The sequence below is a fragment of the Canis lupus genome, chromosome 6, assembly GCF_003254725.2.
Source record: "Canis lupus dingo isolate Sandy chromosome 6, ASM325472v2, whole genome shotgun sequence".
Taxonomy (NCBI): Eukaryota; Metazoa; Chordata; class Mammalia; order Carnivora; family Canidae; genus Canis; species Canis lupus.
The window spans coordinates 40,395,537-40,416,583 of record NC_064248.1 but is presented as its reverse complement, the minus strand read 5'-3'; the positions used below and the strand labels follow the sequence as shown (position 1 = coordinate 40,416,583).

General features: G+C 45.0%; 1 long non-coding RNA gene across 1 annotated transcript in view; it reads left to right on the top strand.

Annotated features, from left to right (window-relative positions):
* Positions 1-3,219: 3,219 nt before the first annotated feature.
* LOC125755193 (uncharacterized) overlaps positions 3,220-21,047 on the top strand; it is a 33,976-nt gene continuing 16,148 nt past the window's right edge. The window contains exon 1 of the long non-coding RNA XR_007411041.1: positions 3,220-4,614. This is a non-coding gene — a long non-coding RNA (uncharacterized LOC125755193). The remainder of the gene's footprint in view (positions 4,615-21,047) is intronic.

The window sequence follows — 21,047 nt, the reverse complement described above, 5'->3', positions numbered from 1 at the left end:
TTTGTGATTGTAGAAAAGCTAATGTAGGAGAGTAGCATTTTTGAAACTCAAGAAGTTATTTATGAACTATAAATAGGACATATATTGGGGTCCTTAAATGCTGTGCTCTGAAGTTAGGTTTTGTTCTGAGGAAGGGAGCCAGTGAACAGGTTTTAGCACAAGAATGACTAGATTTTTCAGAAAAGTAATTCAACAGTGGAGGACAGTTTACAGAGAGGCAAAGCTAGTTTGGCTCTGGGATCATTCAAGCCAAAAGACCTTGAAGACCTTAACTAAAGGCAGCATTAGTGAGACTTGACTGTGCCTATGGAAGAAGGGAACCATCAATATGAGTCACAGCTTTCTTAGAAGAGAACAGGTATTAGTATTGTTCCTGTGATTTGGGGTACAGGACTAACTAATGATTCAGGAAGGAAAATGAGGCTAAGTATAGAGCCATGAAGGAACGAACATCAGTGTTTGAGAAATGGCAGAGGATTCAGCAAAAGAAGAAATGGCCAGTTATTGAGGAAAACCAGAAGAGAACAGTGTCATAAACTCAAGACAGCAGAGAGTTCTGTATCAGAAGAGCCACTTTTTCAGGGGCATTAAGAGGACTTCATAGCTTGAAAGTCTTTGGTGGCCCCTCTTAGAGTAGTACTTATGAACAGCAGGGACAGAAGGTAAATTACAGTCGTGATAAAGGATTGAAAGACTGTGAGGAAATAGACCTACATAATTTCCAGAACACTACTCACCCTCACTTGTACTGTCTGCACGTGTATTGGATACCTTACAGGCATCTCAAATGTAAGTTCAAATATCTCTTAGTCTCCACCCCCCACCTGCTTTTCTCTAAGTCTTCTCTATCTCAGATAATGGCACCACCATTTACCCAAGTTGGTCAGCCCAAAAAACCAGGAGCATAATCCCTTTACTTTTCTATCCGTCCATGAGCAAGTCTTGTTACCTCTACTCTCAAAATTTGTCACAAATCTGTCCACTCCTACCACTGCCTAATCCAAGCTGCCATGTTTCACTTGGGTTACTGTGATTCTCTGTTGTCACACTTGCACCCCTTTTAACAATCCTCTGAAGCCAAAGTGAGCTTTATAAAATAAAAATCGAGTCCTTTCCCTCCCCTGCATTAAAAGTTGTAATGCCCTATCACATTTAGAATCTAATCCTTACTGTTATTTTTAAGATGCTATATGATCTGATCCCCAACAATCTGACCTCACCTATCACTCTCCCTGTACTGCTCTGACCACCCTTTCTTTGCTATTCCTCAAACGTCTAAACTTGTCCAGTTTGCAGCCTTTGCACAAACTTAGAGCTTCTCAGGTTGCCACAGATGGCAAATAAATACTGCTTCTCAATATGTAGGACAGCCAAGCTGTTAGAGTCCTCGGGCCAATGATTCCAGGCTAAGAACAGCTTCATCTAGGGCTTCTCATCAGGCCACTTGGTTCCAGCAGAGTCTGAGGAGAGCCCCACGGTCCCCAAAACCAGAGGACCGGATGAGTGATGTCCTCTGCTCATCAACACTGAAACCTCGCCAAGAGAGTGCTGTGCCACCTGGACATAAGAAATGGCAGCCAGTTGTAGGGCACATGCTGCTTCTGTTGGGCAAGGGACCACAGATCTATATGCTGGGGGAATTTGTATGCCTATGCCCAAGGAGTATGGGACCCAAAGTGAAGCCAGTCAGTAGTGAGAGGAGGTGATAAGCCAAGCAGGGTTTCTAGAGACAAAACTCCAGTGCCGGGTCTAAATCTCTATCTTCAAATCAGAAATTTATTTCTATTTGCTAGATGTAGCTTAGTACTTACAAACGCTGCATAGTGCTTGGCTGTGCAATCTGCATATTAGAGTATCGTGATGCTTTTCTAAATACATGATATGAAGAAGTCCAATTGAAGTATTTTTGTATTAGCAATAGAAATAGTTTATAATGTCAATGAAAAAAGGAAAATATTACATTCTTTTGTTATAAGTTTTAGAGTGAGCATAAAAAATTTATTATCAATGATAATTAATCATCTGAAGACGATTCTAGTCAATCCAATCCCCTAATTCAGTGGAGGGGGCTCGTATTTTTTTATTGGGGTTCAATTTGCCAACATATAACATCGAATGCTCATTCCGTCAAGTGCCCCCCTCAGTGCCCGTCACCCAGTCACCCCCACCCCCTGCCCACCTCCCCTTCCACCACCCCTTGTTCGTTTCCAAGAGTTAGGTGTCTCTCGTATTCTGTCTCCCGCACTGATATTTCCCACTCATTTTCTCTCCTTTCCCCTTTATTCCCTTTCACTATTTTTTATATTCCCCAAATGAATGAGACCATATAATGTTTGTCCTTCTCCAATTGACTTATTTCACTCAGCATAATATCCTCCAGTTCCATCCAGGTTGAAGCAAATGGTGGGTATTCGTCATTTCTAATGGCTGAGGAATATTACACTGAATACATAGACCACGTCGTCTTTATCCATTCATCTTTCGTTGGACACCGAGGCTCCTTCCACAGTTTGGCTACTGTGGACATTGCTGCTAGAAACATTGGGGTGCAGGTGTCCTGGCGTTTCATTGCATCTGTATCTTTGGGGTAAATCCCCAGCAGTGCAATTGCTGGTCATAGGGCAGATCTATTTTTAACTCTTTGAGGAACCTCCACACAGTTTTCCAGAGTGGCTGCACCATTTCACATTCCCACCAACAGTGCAGGAGGGTTCCCTTTTCTCCGCATCCTCTCCAACATTTGTAGTTTCCTGCCTTGTTAATTTTCCCCATTCTCACTGGTGTGAGGTGGGATCTCATTGTGGTTTTGATTTATATTTCCCTGATGACAAGTGATGTGGAGCATTTTCTCATGTGCTTGTTGGCCATGTCTATGTCTTGCTTTCCTATGAAATTTCTGTTCATATCTTTTGCCTATTTCATGATTGGATTGTTTGTTTCTTTGTTGTTGAGTTTAATAAGCTCTTTACAGATCTTGGATACTGGCCCTTTATCTGATAGGTCATTTGCAAATATTTTCCCCCGTTCTGTAGGTTGTCTTTTAGTTTTGTTGACTGTTTCTTTTGCTGTGCAGGAGCTTTTTATCTTGATGAAGTCCCAATAATTCATTTTTGCTTTTCTTTCCCTTGCCTTCATGCAAGAAGTTGCTGTGGCCAAGTTCAAAAAGAGTATTGCCTGTGTTCTCCTCTAGGATTTGGATGGATTCTGTTTGTTTGTTTGTTTGTTTGTTTGTTTTAATTATTTTTTTCTTGGAGCTGAATTTGCAAACATAGAGCATAACACCCAGTGCTCATCCCATCAAGTGCCCCCCTCAGTGCCCATCACCCAGTCACCCCATCCCCTGCCCACCTCCCTTCCTCCTGCATTTTCTCCCCTTTCCCCTTTATTCCCTTTCACTGTTTTTTATATTCCCCAAATGAATGGATTCTTGACTCACATTTAGATCTTACATCCATTTTGAGTTTATCTTTGTATCTGGTGTAAGAGAATGGTCTAGTTTCATTCTTCTGCACGTGGCTGTCCAATTGTCCCAGCACCATTACTGAAGAGATGGTCCTTTTTCCGGTGGATAATCTTTCCTGCTTTGTCAAATATTAGTTGACCATAGAGTGGAAGGCACATTTCTGGATTCTCTATTCTGTTCCATTGATCTATGTGTCTGTTTTTGTGCCAGTACCACACTGCCTTGATGACCACAGCTTTGTAGTACAACCTGAAATCTGGCATTGTGATGCCCCTGGCTCTAGTTTTCTTTTTTAATATTCCCCTGACTATTCAGGGACTTCTCTGATTCCACAAATCTTAAGATGATTTGTTCCAACTCTCTGAAGAAAGTCCACGGTATTTTGATAAGGATTGCATTAAATGTGTACATTGCCCTGGGTAGCATTGACATTTTCACAATATTAATTCTTCCAATCCATGAGCATTGAATATTTTTCCAACTCTTTGTGTCTTCCTCAATTTCTTTCAGAAGTGTTCTGTAGTCTTTAGGGTATAGATCCTTTACCTCTTTGGTTAGGTTTATTCCTAGGTATCTTATGCTTTTGGGTACAATTGTAAATGGGATTGACTCCTTGATTTCTCTTACTTCAGTCTCAGTGTATAGAAATACCACTGATTTTTGGGCATTGATTTTGTATGCTGCCACACTGCCAAATTGCTGGATGACTTCTAGCAATCTTGGGGTGGAGTCTCGGTTTTCTATGTACAGTATCATGTCATCTGCAAAGAGGGAGAGTTTGAGTTCTTCTTTGCCAATTTGAATGCCTTTTATTTCTTTTTGTTTTATTGCTGAGGCTAGGACTTCTAGTACTATGTTGAATAGCAGTGGTGAGAGTGGACATCCCTGTCGTGTTCCTCATCTTAGGGGAAGGTGTCCCAGTGTTTCCCCATTGAGAATGATATTTGTTGTGGGCTTTTTATAGATGGCTTTTAAGATGCTGAGGAGGGGCGGGGCAAGATGGCGGAAGAGTAGGGTCCCCCAAGTCACCTGTCCCCACCAAATTACCAAGATAACCTTCAAATCATCCTGAAAATCTACGAATTCGGCCTGAGATTTAAAGAGAGAACACCTGGAATGCTACAGTGAGAAGAGTTCATGCTTCTATCAAGGTAGGAAGATGGGGAAAAAAGAAATAAAGAAACAAAAGGCCTCCAAGGTGGAGGGGGTGAGGAGCCGGGCTAAGGCCGGGGCGAGTGTCCCCAGGACAGGAAAGACCCGCCTGGAGAAGCGGGAGTTTCACCAATCTTCCTGGAGGGAAAGGCGCTCGCAGGGAGTTAGAGCAGGACCCCAGGAGGGCGGGGATGCCTTCAGGCTCCCTGGGACACTAACAGAGCACCTGCACCCCAGGGAAGAGCGCCCACACCCCACGGCCCAGCTCCCTAAAGCGCTGCAGCTCCGCCCCATGGCCCCTGGAGCAGCTCAGAGGGGCTCCGGCAGAGGCTCCCCGCGGACGGGGCTGCCGGGCCGGGAGCACGATTCCAGCAGCGCAGGCTGGGGAGCACAGTGTGCTGGGGACACAGCCCAGGATCCGGCCTCCCCCCGGGACATGCAGAGGCCAGGAGGGCCCAGGACAGCAAGGACGCTCCTGCCCGGAGCTGAGCAGATCACCGGCCCCGCCCCCGGAGCATCCAGGCCCTGCAGACGGAGAGCTCCTTAGTCACTGCAGGAGTTGAATCCAGGGCATCAGAGCTGGCTGCGGCCACTGTGGTTGTTCCTCCTGGGGCCTCACGGGGTAAACAACCCCCACTGAGCTTCACAGTGGCCTCACCGGATAAACAGCTTAAACATCTTTCACTGAGCCCTGCACCAGGCAGGGGATAAGCAGCTCCCCCAAGTGCTAACACCTGAAAATCAGCACAACAGGCCCCTCCCCCAGAAGACCAGCTAGACCAGTAGGGGAAAAACAAATTATTGATCAAGCAGCACTGGAAAGTTCCAGGGGGAAGTCGAGGGACTTACAATATACAGAATCAGAGGATACTCCCCCTTGTTTTTTTTTTTTTTTTTTTGTTTGTTTGTTTGTTTGTTTTGATTTCTGTTTGCTTCCTCACCCTTTTTTCTTTTTTTTCTTCTCTTTTTTTTCTTCCTTTTTTCTTTTTTCTTTTATTCTTTTTCTTTCCTTCTTTCTCTTCTCTCTTTTTCTCCTTTTCCCAATACAACTTGTTTTTGGCCACTCTGCACTGAGCAAAATGACGAGAAGGAAAACCTCACCTGAAAAGAAAGAATCCGAAACAGTCCTCTCTCCCACAGAGTTACAAAATTTGGATTACAATTCAATGTCAGAAAGCCAATTCAGAAGCACTATTATAAAGCTACTGGTGGCTCTAGTAAAAAGCATAAAGGACTCAAGAGACTTCATGACTGCAGAATCTAGATCTAATCAGGCAGAAATCAAAAATCAATTTAATGAGATGCAATCCAAACTAGAGGTCCTAACGACAAGGGTTAACGAGGTGGAAGAACGAGTGAGTGACATAGAAGACAAGTCTATGGCAAAGAGGGAAACTGAGGAAAAAAGAGACAAACAGTTAAAAGATCATGAGGATAGATTAAGAGAAATAAATGACAGCCTGAGGAATAAAAATCTACGTTTAATTGGGGTTCCCGAGGGTGCTGAAAGGGACAGAGGTCCAAAATATGTATTTGAACAAATCATAGCTGAAAACTTTCCTAATCTGGGAAGGGAAGCAGGCATTCAGATCCAGGAAATAGAGAGATTCCCCCCCCTAAAATCAATAAAAACCGTTCAACACCTCGACATTTAATAGTGAAGCTTGCAAATTCCAAAGATAAAGAGAAGATCCTTAAAGCAGCAAGAGACAAGAAATCCCTAACTTATATGGCGAGAAGTATTAGGGTAAGAGCAGACCTCTCCACAGAGACCTGGCAGGCCAGAAAGGGCTGGCAGGATATATTCAGGGTCCTAAATGAGAAAAACATGCAACCAAGAATACTTTATCCACCAAGGCTCTCATTCAGAATGGAAGGAGAGATAAAAGCTTCCAAGACAGGCAGGAACTGAAAGAATATGTGACCTCCAAACCAGCTCTGCAAGAAATTTTAAGGAGGACTCTTAAAATTCCCCTTTAAGAAGAAGTCCAGTGGAACAGTCCACAAAAACAAGGACTGAATAGATACCATGATGACACTAAACTCATATCTCTCAATAGTAACTCTGAATGTGAATGGGCTTAATGACCCCATCAAAAGGCGCAGGGTGTCAGACTGGATAAAAAAGCAGGACCCATCTATTTGCTGTCTACAAGAGACTCATTTTAGACAGAAGGACACCTACAGCCTGAAAATAAAAGGTTGGAGAACCATTTACCATTCAAATGGTCCTCAAAAGAAAGCAGGGGTAGCCATCCTTATATCAGATCAACTAAAATTTACCCCGAAGATTGTAGTGAGAGATGAAGAGGGACACTATATCATACTTAAAGGATCTATCCAACAAGAGGACTTAACAATCCTCTATATATACGCCCCAAATGTGGGAGCTGCCAAATATATCAATGAATTAATAACCAAAGTTAAGATATACTTAGATAATAATACACTTATACTTGGTGACTTCAAGTCAAGCTTGCAAATTCCAAAGATAAAGAGAAGATCCTTAAAACAGCAAGAGACAAGAAATCCCTAACTTATATGGCAAGAAGTATTAGGGTAAGAGCAGACCTCTCCACAGAGACCTGGCAGGCCAGAAAGCGCTGGCAGGATATATTCAAGGTCCTAAATGAGAAGAACATGCAGCCAAGAATACTTTATCCAGCAAGGCTCTCATTCAGAATGGAAGGAGAGATAAAGAGCTTCCAAGACAGGCAGGAACTGAAAGAATATGTGACCTCCAAACCAGCTCTGCAAGAAATTTTAAGGGGGACTCTTAAAATTCCCCTTTAAGAAGAAGTCCAATTGAACAATCCACAAAAACAGGGACTGAATAGGTATCATGATGACACTAAACTCATGTGTTCTATGTATACAATGGAATATTACTCAGCCATTAGAAACGACAAATACCCACCATTTGCTTCAATGTGGATGGAACTGGAGGGTATTATGCTGAGTGAAATAAGTCAATCGGAGAAGGACAAACATTTCGTCTCATTCATTTGGGGAATATAAAAAATAGTGAAAGGGAATAAAGAGGAAGGAGAAAAAACAAGTGGGAAATATCAGAAAGGGAGACAGAACATGAAAGACTCCTAACTCTGGGAAATGAACTAGGGGTGGTGGAAGGGGAGGAGAGCTGGGGGTGGCGGTGACTGGGTGGTCACTGAGGTGGGCACTTGACGGGATGAGCACTGGGTGTTATTCTGTATGTTGGCAAATTGAACAACAATAAAAAATAAATTAAAAAAAAAAGATGCTGAGGAATGTTCCTTCTATCCCTACACTCTGAAGAGTTTTGATTAGGAATGGCCGCTGTATTTTGTCAAATGCTTTGTCTGCATCTCTTAAGAGGATCATATGGTTCTTGTTTTTGTGATAGGTATGATCTATCACAAGATTGCTTTACGAGTGTTGAACCAGCCTTGCAACCCGGGGATAAATCCCACTTGGTCATGGTCAATAATCTTCTTAATGTACTATTGGATCCTATTGGCTAGTATCTTGTTGAGAATTTTTGCATCTGTGTTCATCTGGGATATTGGTCTATAATTCTCCTTTTTGGTGGAGTCTTTGTCTGGTTTTGGAATTAAGGTGATGCTGGCCTCATAGAATGAGTTTGGAAGTATTCCATCTCTTTCTATCTTTTTGAAACAGCTTTAGTAGAATAGGTATGGTTTTTTCTATAAGCATTTGATAGAATTCCCGTGGGAAGCCATCTGATCCTGGATTTTGATGTCTTGGGAGGTTTTTGATGACTGCTTCAATATTCTCCCTGGTTATCCACCTGTTCAGGTTTTCTATTTCTTCCTGTTCCAGTTTTGGTAATTTGTGGTTTTCCAGAAATGCGTCCATTTCTTCTAGATTACTTAATTTATTGGCGTATAGCTGTTCATATGTTTTTAAAATCGTTTGTATTTCCTTGGTATTGGTGGTGATCTCTCCATTTTCATTCGTAATTTTATTAATTTGAGCCTTTTCTCTTTTGTTTTTAATAAGGCTGGCTAATGGTTTATCTATCTTATTAATTCTTTCAAAAAACCAACTCCTGGTTTTGTTGATCTGTTCCACAGTTGTTCTGGTTTCTATTTCATTGAGTTCTGCTCGAATCTTTATTAACTCTCTTCTGGTGCTGCGTGAAGGTTTTATTTGCTGTTCCTTCTCTAGCTCCTTTAGGTGCAAGATTAGCATTTGTATTTGAGTTCTTTCCAGCTTTTGGATGGATGCTTGTATTGCGATGTATTTTCCTCTCAGGACTACTTTTGTTGTACCCCCAAAGATTTTGAGCAATTGTATCTTCATTCTCATTAGTTTCCATGAATCTTTTTAATTCTTCTCTAATTTACTGGTTGACCCTTTCTTCCTTTAACAGGATGCTCTTTAACCTCCACGTGTTTGAATTTCTTCCAAATTTCTTCTTGTGATTTAGTTCTAGTTTCAAAGCATTATGGTCTGAATATATGCAGGGGACAATCCCAGTCTTTTGGTATAGGCTAAGACCTGATTTGTGACCCAGTATGGTCTATTCTGGAGAAAGTTCCATGTGCACTTGAGAAGAATGTGTATTCAGTTGCATTTGGGTGTAAACTTCTGTAAATGTCTGTGAAAACCATCTGGTCCAGTGTATCATTTAAAGCTCTTGTTTCCTTGGAGATGTTGTGCTTAGAAGATCTGTCATTTGCACAAAGCACTATGTTGGCCAGCCTGGGTGGCTCAGCGGTTTGGCACCACCTTCAGTACAGGGCATCATCCTGGAGACCCAGGATCGAGTCCCACTTCGGGCTCCCTGCGTGGAGCCTGCTTCTCCCTCTGCCTGTGTCTCTGACTCTCTCTCTCTGTGTCTCTCATGAATAAATAAATAAAATTTTAAAAAAGAAAGCGCTGCGTTGAAGTCTCCCAGTATAAGTGTATTATTATCTAAGTATGTCTTAACTTTGGTTATTGATATACTTGGCAGCTCCCACATTAGGTACATAAATATTGATGATTTTTAGGTCCTCTTGTTGGATACACCCTTTAAGTATGATATAGTGTCCCTCTTCATCTCTTACTACAGTCTTTGGGATAAACAATTTATCTGATATGAGGATTGCTACCCCTGCTTTCCTTTGAGGACCATTTGAATGGTAAATGGTTCTCCAATATTTAATCTTCAGGCTGTAGTTGTCCTTATGTCTAAAATGAGTCTCTTGTAGACAGCAAATAGATAGATCTTGCATTTTTATCCAGTCTGAAACCCTGCGTCTTTTGATGGGATCATTAAGCCCATTCACTAGTTCTGTTCAGAGTTACTACTGAAAGATATGAATTTAGTGTCATCATAATACCTATTCATCCTGTTTTTGTGGACTGTTTCTTCAGATTTCCTCTTTCTTTTACAGAGTCCCCCTTAATATTTCTTGCAGAGCTGGTTTGGAGGTCACATATTCTTTCAGTTTCTGCCTATCTTGGAAGATCTTTATCTCTCCTTCTATTCTGAATGAGAGCCTTGCTGGATAGAGTATTCTTGGCTGCATGTTCTTCTCATTTAGGACCCTGAATATATCCTGCCAGCCCTTTCTGACTGCCAGGGTCTGTGGAGAGGTCTGCTGTTAATCGAATACTTCTCCCATATAAGCTAAGGATCTCTTGTCTCTTGCTACTTTAAGGATCTTCTCTTTATCTTTGGAATTTGCAAGTTTCACTATTAAATGTCAGGGTGTTGAACGATTTTTACTGATTTTAGGGGGGATCTCTCTATTTCCTGGATATGAATGCCTGTTTCCCTCCCCAAGTTAGGGAATTCCTCAGCTATGATTTGTTCAAATTCACTTTATGGTCCTCTGTCCCTGTTAGCACCCTCTGGAACTCCAATTAAACATAGAATTTTCCTTCTGAGGCTGTCATTTATTACCCTTAACCTATCGTCATGAACTTTTCATTGTTTTTCTCTTTTTTCCTCAGCTTCCTTCTTTGACATCAACTTGTCTTCTATGTCACTCACTCTACCTCATTAACCCTCATCGTTAAGACTTCCAGTTTGGATTGCATCTCATTTAATTGATTTTTAATTTCGGCCTGATTAAGTCTAAATTCTGTAGTCATAAAGTCTCTTGAATCCATTATGCTTTTTTCAAGAGCCACCAGTAGCTTTATAATGTGCTTCTGAATTGACTTTCTGACATCGAATTGTAATCCAAATTCTGTAACTCTGTGTGAGAGAGTACTAGTTCTGATTATTTCTTTTGTGGTGAATTATCATCTCTAGTCATTTTGCTCAGTGCAGAGTGGCTAAAAACAAGTTGTACTGGAAAAAGGAAGGGGAAAAAAAGAAAATAAAAGGGAAAAAACAAAACAAACAAACAAAATCAAAACAAGGAGGGGTACTCTCTGGTTCTATGTACTTTAAATCCCTTGACTTCGGGATCCCTGGGTGGCGCAGCGGTTTGGCGCCTGCCTTTGGCCCAGGGCGCGATCCTGGAGACCCGGGATCGAATCCCACATCAGGCTCCTGGTGCATGGAGCCTGCTTCTCCCTCTGCCTGTGTCTCTGCCTCTCTCTCTCTCTCTCTCTATGTGACTATCATAAATAAATAAAATTTAAAAAAAAAAGATTTAAAAAAAAAAAAAAAAAAAAAAATAAATCCCTTGACTTCTCCTGGAGCTTTCCAGACTTGCTTGTTCAAGAACTTGCTCTTCCCCTATCCTTGCAGCTGGTCTTCTGGGGGAGGGGCCTGCTGTGCTGATTCTCAGGTGTGTGCACCTGGGGGTGCTGTCCTGCCCCCTGCCAGGTGCATGGCTCAGTGGGAGCTGTTTATCCGCCTGATACCCCTGTTCCCTGGCAGCCCGGACCTTCCCAAGCACAGGGTGACACAAGGAGGAACAACAGGACTGGCAGCGGCCAGCGTTCCAACCCTGGAGTCAGCTCCCACAGTAACTACCACAGTCTTCCAGTCCGCACTGGCCTGGATGCTCTGGGGCAGGGGCGCCGTTCTGCACAGCTCGGGGCCCTCCAGTTGCAGAAACGTCCTCACTGTCCTGTGCACTCCCAAGCTCTGCCTGTTCTGGGGGAAATGCAGGATCCTGGGCTATGTTCCCTGAAGCCCAGGGATACGGGGCGTGCGCTGCTGGAATCATTTTCCCTGGGACTGGCAGAACCCTCCACCCAGAGCCACTGCCTGAGCTGCTCCCGAGGCCCCGCTAGGCAAGAGCTCTAGCCCTTTACCATGCATGGCAGGCAGTGTGTGGCATGCTTTCCCCTGGGGCACACTTCCTCTGTTAGTGGCTCCAGGAACCTGATCGCTGCACTGCCCGGCCTGGGATACAGCCCGAATTCCCTATGAATGCCTTTCTGTCCAGGAAGATTATTAAAGTGCCTGTTTCTCTGAGACTGTGCTTTCCTGTCCTGGAGGCTCTAGCCAGCCGGCTTTAGCTTGGCTCCTCTTGGGGGCCGCTCCCCCACTGGATTCTTTTTTATTTAATCTTTATCCATCTTCCTACCATGATAATAACTTACTTGGAAATACTTATACAAGAGAGGCTACTTGAAAGTTGACTTCAAGGAATAATTACTTCTGAGGGTCATGGCAGGAACGTCCCACATCCTGACTACCTCTACACTTACCTTCCAACATCCTTCTGTTAGATGCTGGCAGAAGTTCTGTGAAAAGCATGTGGAAGTTGCAGGCCCAGACGCCTGGTGCATCTGATTCAATACAGCCATTTGCTAGTAAAAGGCTCAAGTAGAAAGGAGCTGGATTCCAAATTTCATAAACCAGAAGCTAGCTAAAATTTCTCTCCAAGGTATACTTACTTCTGAGAGTTGACCACAGGTCCTGTCCCTCACAGTTCCACGTGGCATTGGGATTCAGGTTCCAAAAACATCTTTTCAGATAATTCGCAGAAGGAGAATGAGAATGAAGTGGCAAGCTGCAGGCCTGGAAGGCTTGTGTCTCCAAGTTCAAGATGGGTTTTGCCTCAGTCAATCCTACCGCACAATGAAGTTATGCATTAAATCCCATAGGAGCGAGTCTAGGTGTAAGCCAGATAGGAGGCATACTTACTTCTCAGAGTTGAGCTGATGCCTTGTATCTCCCCCATCCCGACTGCCTATAACGTAGCTTCTAACATCCTTATGTTTGATGCCTGACAGAAGATGTGTGAGAGGCAATTGAACATTTAAGGCCCAGAAGTCCGGTGTCTCCATGCTCAATACAATGATTTTTAAGGAACGTGCCCTTAGGTGAGGATTAGGTTCCAACACCCTTAATTAGATACCTGATGGAAGAGCTAGAGGCCAATGGCAAGCTGCAGGTCTGGAAGGCTTGTGTCTCTGTGTTCTATACAGCTCTGGTCTCGGTCAGTCCTACCGCACAATGAAGTTAGCCACTAACTCTCCTAGGAGCAAGTCTAGCTGTAAGCCGGATAGAGACATCCTTTCTTCTCAGAGTTGAGCTGATGCCTTGTATCTCCCCCATCCCGACTGCCTGGAAACTTAGTTTCTAACAACCTTCTGTTCGATGCCTGACAGAAGCTGTGTGAGAGGCAAGTGAACATTGCAGGCCCAGACTTCTGGTGTCTCCCTGTTGCATACAGCGATTTCCAAGGAACATCCTCCCTGAGAATGGAGCTAGGTTCGAAGTGCCCTTGATGAGAGGCTAGTTAAAAACTGGCGTCAAGGACTACATCCTATGGAGAGGTGAGCACACCTGCTGTCCCTCACAGGACCACACCGTCCCCTCCTTGTGGAGGATTTACTTTCTTTCTTTCTTTTTTTGATTTAAATTATTTTTTATTGGTGTTAAATTTGCCAACATATAGAATAACACCCAGTGTTCATCCCGTCAAGTGTCCACATCAGTGCCCGTCACTCAGTCACCCCCACCCCCCGCCCACCTCCCCTTCCACCACCCCGAGTTCATCTCTCAGAGTTAGGAGTCTTTCATGTTCTGCCTTTCTGATATTTCCCAATCATTTTTTCTCCTTTCCCCTTTATTCCCTTTCACTATGTTTTATATTCCCCAAATGAATGAGATGAAATAATGTTTGTCCTTCTCCGATTGACTTATTTCACTCAGCATAATACCCTCCAGTTCCATCCACATCGAAGCAAATGGTGGGTATTTATCATTTCTATTGGCTGAGGAATATTCCATTTTTTACATAAACCACATCTTCTTTATCCATTCATCTTTCTGTGGACACCGAGGCTCCTTCCACAGTTTGGCTATTGTGGACATTGCTGCTATAAACATCGGGGTGCAGGTGTCCCGGTGTTTCATTGCATCTGCATCTTTGGGGTAATCCCCAGCAGTGCAATTGCTGGGTCGTAGGGCAGCTCTATTTTTAACTCTTTGAGGAACCTCCACACAGTTTTCCAGAGTGGCTGCACCAGTTCACATTCCCACCAACAGTGTAAGAGGGTTCCCTTTTCTCTGCATCCTCTCCAACATTTGTGGTTTCCTGCCTTGTTAATTTTCCTCATTCTCACTGGTGTGAGATGGTATCTCATTGTGGTTTGGATTTGTATTTCCCTGAAGGCAAGTGATGCAGAGAATTTTCTCATGTGCATGTTGGCCATGTCTATGTCTTCCTCTGTGAGATTTCTCTTCATGTCTTTTGCCCATTTCAGGATTGGATTGTTTGTTTCTTTGGTGTTGAGTTTACATAAGTTCTTCATAGATCCTGGAAACTAGCCCTTTATCTGATAGGTCATTTGCAAATATCTTCTCCCATTCCGTAGGTTGTCTTTTAGATTTGTTGACTGTATCCTTTGCTGTGCAAAAGCTTCTTATCTTGATGAAGTCCCAATAGTTCATTTTTGCTTTTGTTTCTTTTGCCTTCGTGGATGTATCTTGCAAGAAGTTACTGTGGCCGAGTTCAAAAAGGGTGTTGCCTTTGTTATCCTCTAGGATTTTGATGGAATCTTGTCTCACATTTAGATCTTTCATCCATTTTGAGTTTATCTTTGTGTATGATGCGAGGGAGTGGTCTAGTTTCATTCTTCTGCATGTGGATGTCCAATTTTCCCAGCACCATTTATTGAAGAGGCTGTCTTTCTTCCAGTGGATAGTCTTTCCTCCTTTATTGAATATTAGTTGACCATAAAGTTGAGGGTCCACTTCTGGATTCTCTATTCTGCTCCATTGATCTATGTGTCTGTTTTTGTGCCAGTACCAGACTGTCTTGATGACCACAGCTTTGTAGTACAACCTGAAATCTGGCATTGTGATGCCCCCGGCTATGGTTTTCTTTTTTAAAATCCCCCTGGTTATTCGGGGTCTTTTCTGATTCCACACAAATCTTAAAATAATTTGTTCTAACTCTCTGAAGAAAGTCCATGGTATTTTAATAGGGATTGCATTAAACGTGTACATTGCCCTGGGTAACATTGACATTTTCACAATATTAATTCTGCCAATCCATGAGCATGGAATATTTTCCCATCTCTTTGTGTCTTCCTCAATTTCTTTCAGAAGTGTTCTATAGTTTTTAGGGTATAGATCCTTTACCTCTTTGGTTAGGTTTATTCCGAGGTATGTTATGCTTTTGGGTGCAATTGTAAATGGGATTGAACTCCTTAATTTCTCTTTCTTCAGTCTCATTGTTAGTGTATAGAAATGCCACTGACTTCTGGGCATTGATTTTGTATCCTGCCACACTGCCAAATTGCTGTATGAGTTCTAGCAATCTTGGAGTGGAGGCTTTTGGGTTTTCTACGTAGAGTATCATGTCCTCGGTGAAGAGGGAGAGTTTGACTTCTTGTTTGCCAATTTGAATGCCTTTAATGTCTTTTTGTTGTCTGACATGTTGTCTCATTCCATGGAAGAGCACCTAGCTGAAAGCTGGCTTCTAGGCATGCTTGCTTGTGAGAGCTAAGCTCAGGGCAGCACCCTCCCGCATCCTGACTGCCTGTGGACTTAGCTCCTAATATCCTTAGATGGATGCTGGCAGAGATTGGTTGAAAAGCATTTGGAAGTGGCAGGCCCATAGTCATGTGTATCCATTTTCTAAGTCCCTTGACTTCGCCTGGAACTTGTCCGTCTAGCTGGTCTTCTGGGGGAGGGGCGTGTTGTGCTGATTTTCAGGTGTTAGCACTTGGGGGAGCTGCTCTGCCCCCTGCCTGGTGCAGGGCTCAGTGGGGGTTTACCCCATGAGGCCCCAAGAGGAATAACCACAGTGGCGGCGGCCAGCTCTGGAGCCCTGGATTCAGCTCCCGCAGTAACTACAGAGCTCTCAGTCTGCAGGGGCCTGGATGCTCTGGGGCAGGGCGGCTGATCTGCTCAGCTCGGGGCAGGAGCGTTCTTGCTGTCCTGGGCCCTCCCAGCCTCTGCCTGTCCCAGGGGGAGGTCGGATTCTGGGCTATGTCCCCGACGCCCTGTGCTCCCGGTCCTGCGCTGTTGGATTCGCCCTCCCAGCCAGCCAGCCCCCCTCTCTGCAGAGCCTCTGCCCGAGCCCCTCCGAGCCGCTCCTGTAGCCGTGCAGCCACTAGCTGCGTTCTTACTGCAGTGATAAAGTAGCAGCCTTTTAAGTGAGGAGTTTCCGTGAATACCGCTCTACTGCACCTGTAGATACAACCTTCCAAGTCTGCAGTTTTCCACTTGCGTCCCACGGGCTTCAGACAAACATCTCGAGTGAGGATGGTCGAAACTAATTCTGCAGGCAGTGTGGAACTGTGAAGGACTGTGTGTGAGCTCAACTCTCAGAAGCAAGTTCCCTTGGACATTGCATTCAACTAGTTTCTCATGTATGGAAGTTAGTATGTAGCACCAATCTAAGAGGGGAATTCCTCGGAAATTGCTGGGTTTGAGATGGAGACACTAGTCTTGTGGGCCTCCACCTTCCACTTACCTCTCAACCACTTCTCTTATGCATCGAACCTAGGCCTGTTAGAAGCGAATTGTACTTGCAGTCAGGATGTGGGAGGTACAAACCATAAGGTCAACTCTCAGAAGTGTGTATGCCTTGGAGGCAGCTGTCTGCTAGCTCCTCAATTATGGGAGTTAGAACCAAGCTGCACTCTAATTGAACAAGGCCGTTGGCAATCGCTGTATTGAACGCAGATACACGTGAGTACAGGCCTTGACACGTCCACATGCTTTTCACAACCCCCTTCCAGCATGTAATATAAGGATGTTAGGGGCTATGTCTACAGGCAGTCAGGATGCGGGAGGGTCCTGCCCCGAGCTCAGCTCTCACAATGAATCATGCCTAGAAGCCAGCTTTCAACTAGCTGCATTGTTATAAGAGTGAGAACGTAGCAGCATTCTTAGTGACGAGTTTCCATGAATACCGCTCGACAGCACATGGAGACACAACATTCCAAGCCTACGGTTTTCCTCTTGAGTCGCACGAGCTTCTGACAAACATCTCTTGTGAAGATGTACGGAACTCATTCTGTAGGCACTGTGGAATGGTGAGGGACGGCGTTTTAGCTCAACTCTCAGAAGCAAGTTACTCTTGGACACAGCATTCAACTAGCTTCTCATGTATGGAAGTTAGTATATAGCACCAATCTAAGAGGGAATTCCTCAGAAATCGCGGGTTTGAGATAGAGACACCAGTCTTCTGGGCCTGCACCTTCCACTTACCTCTCAGCCACTTCTCTCACACATCGAACCTAGGCCTGTTAAAAGCGAAGTGTACTTGCAGTCAGGATGTGGGAGGTACAGGCCATAAGCTCAACTCTCCGAAGTGCGTATGCCTTGGAGGCAAATGTCTGCTAGCCCCTAATTTATGGGAGTTAGAACCTAGGTACACTCTAATTGAACAAGGCCGTTGGCAATCACTGTATTGAACTCAGATACACGTGAGTACAGGCCTGACACTTCCACGTGCTTTTATACAACCCCTTCCGGGATGTAACATGAGGATGTTAGGAGCTATGTCCACAGGCAGTCAGGATGAGGGAGGGTCCTGCTCTGGGCTCAGCTCTCGCAAGCAAGCAAGTCTAGAAGCCAGCTTTCAACTAGCTGCTCTCCCATGGAGTGAGAACGCAGCAGCATTCCAAGTGAGGATTTTTCAAGAATACCGCTCTCCTGGACTCGGAGACACAAAGCTTCCAAGCCCACAGCTTGCCACTTGACTCCCACCAGCTTCTGACCATCATCTCTACTGAGGATGTTTGAAACTCCATCTGCAGGCAGAGTGAAAATGGGAAGGACCACGTGTGGGATCAACTCGCAGAGGGAAGTTCCACATGAGACAGCTTTCAACTAGGTTCTCAGGTCTGGAAGTTAGTATGTAGCTCCAAACTGAGGGAAGAATTCCCCTGAAAGTCGATAGATTGAGCTTGGAGACACTTGCCACTCACTCCACTACTGTCCCGAATTGAACGAAATCCTGTGAAAGCGAAGCATACAGACCATCTGCCTCTGAGAGGTACAGGCCAAATGCTCAACTCTTAGCAGTGTGTATGCCTTGGAGGCAGCTTTCCTTAGTCACTGGTTTGTCCTTGGAGACACATGCTTCTTACTCCACTACTGTCCTGCATTGAACGGAATCCTGAGGAAGCGAAGCGTACAGTCTTTCATCATGTGGGAGGTAAAGGCCATAAGCTCAACTCTCAGGAGTGTGTATGCCTTGGAGGCAGCAGTCTGCTAGGCGCTGGAATGACTTTGGAGACACTTGCTGCTCACATTTCTGTCCCGTAACGAAGGAGATCCTGTGGATGCGAAGCATACAGGATGTGAGGATGTGGGAGGTACTCGCCACAAGCTCAACTCTCAGGAGTGTGTATGCCTTGCAGGCTGCTGTCCGCTAGGCACTCATTTATGGGAGTTAAACCTATCTCCACTCTTATTGAAGACAATGTTTGGAAAATGCTGTATTTAACTCAGATACACATGACTAGGGGCCTGCCATTCCACATGCTTTTCAACCAATCTCTGCCAGCATCCATCTAAGGATATTAGGAGCTAGGTCCACAGGCAGTCAGGATGGGGGAGGGTCCAGCCCCTAGCTCAGCTCTCACAAGCAAGCAAGCAAGCCTAGAAGCCAACTTTCAACTAGCTGCTCTCCCATGCAGTGAGAATGCAGCAGCATTCCAAGTGAGGATGTTTCATGAATACCGCTCTCCTGGACTCGGAGACACAAGGCTTTCAAACCCGCAGCTTGCCACTTGACTCCCACCAGCTTCTGACCATCATCTCTATTGAGGATGTTCGAAACTCCATCTCCAGGCAGTGTAGAACTGGGAAGGACCGCGTATGAGTCAACTCGCAAAAGGAATTTACCCAGGGAGACAGCTGTCAACAAGATTCTCAGGTATGGAAGCTAGTATGTAGCTCCAAACTAAGGGAGGAATTTTCAGAAGTCGATGGATTGAGCTAAGAGACACTTTTCTCTCACAAAATTTCTGTCCCGCATCAAACGCAATCCTGTGGAAGCAAAGTGTACAGGCCGTCAATGTGGAAAGTACAGGCCATAAGCTGAACTCTCAGTAGTGTGCATTCCTAGGAGGCAGCTGTCTGCTAGGCCCTGGATTGACCTTGAAGACACTTGCTTCTCACTCCACTACTGTCCCGCATCGAACAAAATCCTGTGGAAGTGAAGCGTACAGGCAGTCAGCATGTGGGAGGTACAGGCTATAACTCAACTCTCAGGAGTGTGCATGCCTTGGAGGCAGCTTTCCGATAGGCACTGGTTTGACCTTAGAGACACTTGCCTCTTACTCCAGTAATGTCCCGCATCAAACGAAATCCCATAGAGGTGAAGCGTAGTCTTTCAGCATGTGGGAGGTAAAGGCCATAAGCTCAACTCTCAAGACTATGTATGCCTTGGAGCCAAATGTCCGCTAGGCGCTGGAATGACCTTGGAGACACTTGCTTCTCACTGCACTACAGTCCGCATCAGACGAATCCCTGTGGAAGCAAAGCATACAGTCAGCATGTGGGAGGTACAGGCCATAAGCTCTACTCTCAGGAGTGTGTACGCCTTGGAGCCAACTGTCCGCTAGGCACTGGAATGACCTTGGAGACACTTGCTTCTCACTCTACTACTGACCTGCATTGAACGAAATCCTGAGGAATTGAAGGTTACAGGCTGTGAGAGGTACAGGCCATAAGCTGAACTCTCAGTAGTGTGCATTCCTTGGACGCCGCTGTCCGCTAGGTTCTGGATTGACCTTGGAGACACTTGCTGCTCACACCACTGCTGTCCCGCAATGAAAAAAATCCTGTGAAAGCAAAGGTTACAGAAAGTCAGCATGTGGGAGGTAAAGGCCATAAGCTCAACCCTCAGGAGTGTGTATGCCTTGGAGGCAGCTGTCTGCTAGGAGCTCATTTATGGGAGTTAGCCCCTAGCTCCACTCTAATTGAAAATGGTGTTTGGAAATCACTGTAGTGAACTCGGATACACCTGCTACGGGCCTGCCACTTCCACATGGTTTTCAACCAAACTCTGCCAGCATCTACCACAGGATATTAGGAGCTAGGTCCACAGGCAGTCAGGATGCGGGAGGGTGCTGCCCTGAGCTCAGCTCTCACAAGCAAGCAAGTCTAGAAGCCAGCTTTCAACTAGCTGCTCTCCCATGGAGTGAGAACACAGCAGCATTCCAAGTGAGGATTTTTCAAGAATACCGCTCTCCTGGACTCGGAGACACAAAGCTTCCAAGCCCACAGCTTGCCACTTGACTCCCACCAGCTTCTGACCATCATCTCTACTGAGGATGTTCGAAACTCCATCTGCAGGCAGAGTGAAAATGGGAAGGACCGCGTGTGGGATCAACTCACAGAAGGAAGTTCACCATGGAGACAGCTTTCAACTAGCTTCTCAGGTATGGAAGCTTGTATGTAGCTCCAATCTAAGGAAGGAATTCCTTGGAAGTCGCTGGATTGAGCTTGGAGACACTTGCTGCTCACACCACAGGAACAAAATCCAGTGGAAGTGAAGCGTACAGGCAGTCAGCATGTGGGAGGTACAGGCCATAAGCTCAACCCTCAGGAGTGTGTATGCCTTGGAGGCAGCTGTCTGCTAGGAGCTCATTTATGGGAGTTAGACCCTAGCTCCACTCTAATTGAAGATGGTGTTTGGAAATCGCTGTAGTGAACTCGGATACACATGACTACAGGCCTGACACTTCCACATGCTTTTCACCCAACTGCTGCCAACACCAAACCTAAGGATGTTAGGAGCTAAATCCACAGTGTGTCAGGATGCCGGAGGGTCCTGCCCTGAGCTCAGCTCTCACAAGCAAGCATGCCTAGAGGCCAGCTTTCAACTAGCTGCATTCTCCTTTGAGTGAGAACGCAGCAGCATTTTAAGTGAGGAGGTTCCGTGAATACCGCTCTCCTGGACCCAGAGGCACAAGCCTTCCGAGGCTGCAGCCTGCCTTTTGCTCCCACTACCTTCTGACCAACATCTCTAGTGAGGACATTCGAAAGTCCATCTGCAGGCAGTGTGGAACTGGGAGGGACCACGTGAGAGCTCAACTCACAGAAGGAAGTTCCCCT